Raw genomic sequence first — 6,000 nt, 5'->3', positions numbered from 1 at the left:
CTGGGTGGGATCACGACATCCCTCAAGGGCCGAGGGACCCCCCCCCCCCCCCACCACCACACACAAAAGCCCCGCCCACCCAAGGCCTGCCGCAAGGTACCTCTCAGCTCCTAACCAGCAAACACCTCAGACTGCATCTCTCATAAGGCAGGCAGGCAAATCTCTGATGTATTTTCATCACTCCGACATGAAGTCATTACGGGACAATTTGAGCTCATATCGATTCCGTCAAACTGTGCTCAGTTGATGATGGGCAAGGACTCGTGCCCATGGTAACATACGCAATATTGTTTTTAAAAAGCAAATTGGGAAAGGAATTAATCAGGGAAAGGGTACTGTTTTGGATATTTATACATGCAGTGTTGCCTTGAGAATTGAGAAAGACACACCCCAATATAGCATGAATAGATATGTTCTGTTCTTCTATTCTAACGTCGAATTCCTGATTACAAAGCAGCCATACGAGGCCAGTCAATGCTGGTATCGGCTGCTGTTGTGAGAACCGATACTTTAAAATTAGGCCAGGTGTCAGCCCAATACTAGTATTTGCCCATCCCTACTTGAGATACTAGTTTAATTGGTTCCGTGACCACGCTCGTAACACGACTGGTTCTCTCTCTCTCTCTCTCTCTCTCTCTCTCTCTCTCTCTCTCTCTCTCTCTCTCTCTCTCTCTCTCTCTCTCTCTCTCTCTCTCTCTCTCTCTCTCTCTCTCTCTCTCTCTCTCTCTCTCTATATATATATATATATATATACACTTATTACTTTTTATTTTATTCGATCATAGTAGCTTTTTTGTGTTTGTAAATATTACTGTTGAGTTGTTTATCACTAAGACATTAAAAATATAAAGAAACAAGAGGCCAGGAAGCTGATTGTCCATTAAATTGAAGTACTGTTTTTTCAAAATTTGTGTACATTTATTTATATATATATATATATATGTATATATATATATATATAAAAGAGCTCAAAACCATTTGAAAAGTTTTCAAGTCGTTTGAAACATAAAGTATATAATGACATACAGCTGGTCACTCAAGCTGAGTTTGTTTTTTGTTTTTCAATCTTCGTTAGATTGGAAAAAACAACAACTATAAACTGTACCAAAACTAGCATGTTCAAGAACACAAGTGAACTCCATTAAACAATAGTCATAGATATGAATAGATAGATACGACGCGCTCCATTTTTGTTGCGTGCCTATAGCGATGCTAAGCTAATGTCCATGCTTTCCTCTCATTGCCTTTGGGCTGTTGCCACAATCAAAATGGCCGCCACGCAGACACATCTGTTAGCCACACACAGCCTCACAGCCGGAAATACTTGTACCAGTCTCTGGTTGTCTCCAAACGAATTTCAGCAAATTAGCAACCTAATCTGGAATTTACATTTTCAGTGGACTCTTTTCTGTCTGCTAAATCCGGAATCCGTTGGTTGCGTGTGATTTAAATGGAAGTTCCAATGTAAATACTTAAAGAAGTGCTGAAGCCTCAAAGTGACACACTCTTTTTTTTCATCCTCAAAAGGGCTCTCTATGGCAAGATTTATTTATTATGAATGAATAATGAATAGCAAAGCCCATAAAATATGTGTATTAAGAATATTTCCGAAAGCGGGTGGTTGTGATGAATGGAGTTTCGCTGGTAAGTGTGTGCATTATGTCAACTGAAACGTACTATCTGCACTCTTTGCTGCAATATCAGAATAAAAGCGCAAGGTGAGCACCAAAGCCTGATGTGAATATTAGAGTGCTTCTCTCGGGAGGCTCGCTTTTCCTCTGAATCGAGTGCGCGTGTGTGTAAATGTGCGTGTGTGTCCGGCTATCTCCGCAAGGCAAAAAAAAGACACGTCCCATCTGGACGGGGATGCGGGTACAGTGTGATAAAAAGCTTCTGGCGCCCGCTTGGTCCTGTCTACAGATTGTGTACGTGCCTCAACGTAGGGAAGGAGGAATTTATATACGGGTCATTTCGATATATAGACACGAGAGAAGGCCAAGCAGACAGAAAGGTCACAGGGGTCGCGCTTTGGTTTGCATTGCCGGAATCAAACTTGTGACCTCCATCCAGAAACGAGCGTCGATGGAGCTGAGCATGTAAATTCGTGGTCGAGACCAAAGGGGAGGAAAAGAAAGAAGGTGAGCAGGAGATGGCCGAATAGCTGGGGAAAATAGGAGGGGCCCCCCCGGGGAGCCTTATCTACTGCATCAATTATGGAGGAGGGGCTTTCATATGTGTGTGCGCGTGAGCGAGGTAGCGGAAGAGAAAAGGAGTGAGAAACAAGAGAGGGCCGACATTTTCAGACCCCCTTTGTCATAAACATGCTGCAGATTTTCAACCTCCAAGAAAAAAGAAAAACAAGAAAATCCGTCATTAGAACAGTCGCAGAATGTTGACTTCCAATTTGGAGGGTCCGCTCTTCTTACCCTCCACACGATCCGCACCCCCGACAGCTACGAGGCAATTCATGTTGGTAAAAGTCGTTTTTTCACATGCACCGATTTATGAGCTAAAAGCTTTTCTTGTGGTGTCGTTAATTCCTAAAAAAAAAACGATTGCAGGTGAATTGCGGCTGTCTGAAATGCATTAGAAGGCATGATGCTAAGTGGTGGTGTTTTGAACCCGGGTCCACGGCTTTTTTGCATAAATATCATGCGTTGCTGTCGTATCTCATGTGGCTTCACTTAGAACGGATCATTGGGCACGTGCGATAAACAAGCCTTAATGGCCCTCACATTCGACAATCGTTTACAAGGCAACAGATGGAAGCGGTACGCCTGTGTTGGAACCGATCAGAGCTGATTTTGGGTGCGAGGTTGCCAGCCAATCACAGGGCACATAAAGAAGAAAAAAACATTCACACTTACATTGATGCCTATGGACGATTTAGAGTCTTTCTAATGATTTATAAAGGTTAGGGTTAAGGGTTAAGGGTTTAGGGTTAGGGTTAGGGTTAGGAATGAGGGATTGAGCCCTTCCTCGACCAGGATAGGGGAATTGATCCCCCCTCCTGGAGCGAAAGGGAATCGCACGGTCCTTCCGTCCTTGGTACCTCCCGTCGTCACGTTCCTTCCACTGATGTGTGGGCTGGCGTCTCCGCCCATTGCGGACAACAGTCCACCCACCATCCATCATACTTTTTTTTAAATCTCTGATTCCTTTTTATGGTAATTGATGTATAATAATGTTTTTAATCTTTTATTTAATAGTTAGGAGTTGCCTTTGTATCCTATGCAATCACTATCTACAAATCTATTTTATTTAAGATGTTATGTATAATTGAATTTGAATCTTTTATTTATTAAATAGGAGTGGCCTTTGTTATATATGTAATCACTATCTATTAATAGAAAACAAAAACAATCCAAAATGTTTTTTTTATATAAAAAAATAGTTCTAATTCCTAATGTGTATAATTAAATGCAAGTGTGCCTTGACAACGTTTCGGCTCTGAAGTGCCTTCTTCAGGTCTAGCACACTACAATAGTTCAATGAATTGTCTGAGATGTTGCCTCTTTGAAAACCAAATCCAAACTGAGCTTCCTCTAACAGTGAATTGCCTTTATATACTGCAACCACCAAGCGCAAATAAGTTATCTTAACTGTGCGCCTTTTTCGTTCACATTATTAGGGAAAGCGTCCTCTTTATTGTCTATGTAATACTTACATGTAAACCAATATGAAATGTTATTTAAATACCAATGTCACTATTGTATCTCAATTGTTTTATTGATGTATTTATGCTTTTTATGGTTTTGTTAATTATTTAAGGGTTACGGTTAGGGTTGGGGTTCTTCGAACATGTTGGTAATAAAATTCAATTACCCCTTGTTGGATTAAAATCTTAACCCATCGTGCCGGGTCAAACCAATGTGCTGGATATAAATAACCCAGCATTAGCTTAATCCCTTTTGGACCCAGTAGCTATTTCACCCAATTTGGGCTATTTTTAACCCAGCAGTATTAAGAGTGTAGAGTTCATTTTGGTCATAACGTTGCATCTGGTTGGCCGCCTCGTCTTGATGTGTTTTCCGACTCGTCGCACCTTGCTGACGAAGTGTCATCCTCTCCTGCGCTTCCCCACTTTCACAAAGCACACAGAGGTCAGAGTTCGGCACTCCACGTCAAGTGTGACGGATGCTCCCCTATCACAAGACGTGCGACCCCGTGGCCCCGCCCTGTGTAACAAGGCCAGGTCAAGCACCGCGGACCAAGAAGTATTCAAATAACCGTTCCTGAGTGGGCGTAAATGCCGGCCATTGTGGAACAATCGGCTTGTGCTGGTCCAATAATGGTGCAGATTGGAGCAATTCATCACGTCTCTCATGCATATTGAGGCCCTGTGAAGCGGAGGGTGGCGCGTCATTCATATTCATGGGGGCAATCTTGCAATTTTAGTTTTTTTCTCCCCGTTTTTTCGACAGCATGTTTATGTATGTTTTCTTAATTAATTTTTAAGATGGAGTCTTTCTCCTCATTGACCTCATTTTTTCCATCCACATCCCACAAAAAGATTGACCTGTTACTAATGAGCAGTGATCTCCCCATCTTCTACCAGGAACATACTGTAGATGTGTGTATGTGTGAGATGTATATGTGAGAAGATGTCATCCAATCTGGTGTTCATTTTGAAATTCCACGTGGACGGACGGACAGCAAATCAATCTCACAAGTATATAATCACATAATATTTTACTTTCATCAATGACACTAAATGAGGGGACCTCAAGGACAATGCACTCTCACACACATAACTGAAACATTCATATGACTGAAATGCTCTCATATAAACTACTGAACCACTCTCACGCTCTACGGAAATGCTGTGATACACACTACTGAAACACTCTCGTTCATAATTAAGAATTGCACTCTCTCACACGTAACTGAAACATTTATATGGCTCAGATGCTCTCATATACACTACGGGTACACTCTCACTGTACTGAACTCTACTGAAATGCTTTCAAACACATTATTGAAACATTCTTATTCACACCACTAAAATAACATACAAAACGGAATTGCTCTCTCACATACACAACTAAATGCTCTCACACACTGAGATATAAAGTAAAATAATACACTCTCATGCTCTACTAAAATGTTCTCATACACAACTGAATTGTTGTCACACACTACTGATACACGCTCACACATTACTCAAATGTTCTCATGCTCTACTGAAACTTCTCATTCACACTACTAAAATGTTCTTTGTTTGTTCTTTCTTCTTTGGGATTGGCTCCAGCTCACCTGCGACCCTAATGAGAGGGACCGTGATATAAAATGGACGGATGGATTTATCACCCATGCTACCCACCTATTTTCTGCTTGAAATTCTCACTTGTTGACATTTGTGAAATACACACAAGCACACAAACAAATACACACTTTGTCACGACTCGACTTTCAGTCCTTCAGAGAGGAGACCAGCAGCTGAGACCCGTCTGGTTATAAGTGCATTGAGCGGCAAGGCTGTGTGTGCGCGTGCGTGTGCGTGTGCGTGTGCGACTGTGCATGTGTATGTGTGTGCGTCATAGCTGGGAGGTGTAAGTGGCAGGTTGGTAGCTGAGCTGATGAGCTTGGAGGAGGAGAAAGATGGACAGATTAGATAGCATTGAGTTGGGGGGGATGTTGGGAAGCTCTAAAAGATGGAAGAGATGCAGGGGTGGTGTGACGAAGGTCAGGAGGTAGGAAGAGGAGATAATGGATGCACAAAATTGCACATCCTGTTCGGGTGTGAAGGACGGGAGGAAATTTGACAGATGCTCACACGTACAGTATGTTGACATCTTCAAACAGGAGGAACATAATCTCGCTGGACAGTTCATTAGGTCCAGCTGCGTAGTCTCATGAGACCCATTATAAATGCGGCCTTTACAAAGATTATTGATTACTGTGGTTGTAGTAAGCAGCGGGTAGAGAAGTGCGCTCCGTTGTACTGAGCTGATTGCAATTATTGTTTTAAGTGATGAAAGGTCCAAAATATTATATCTG

This window comes from Leptonotus elevatus, chromosome 5, assembly GCF_054856555.1.
Source record: "Leptonotus elevatus isolate MCC_2025b chromosome 5, RoL_Lele_1.0, whole genome shotgun sequence".
NCBI classification, from domain to species: Eukaryota; Metazoa; Chordata; class Actinopteri; order Syngnathiformes; family Syngnathidae; genus Leptonotus; species Leptonotus elevatus.
This window is presented reverse-complemented; position numbering follows the sequence as displayed.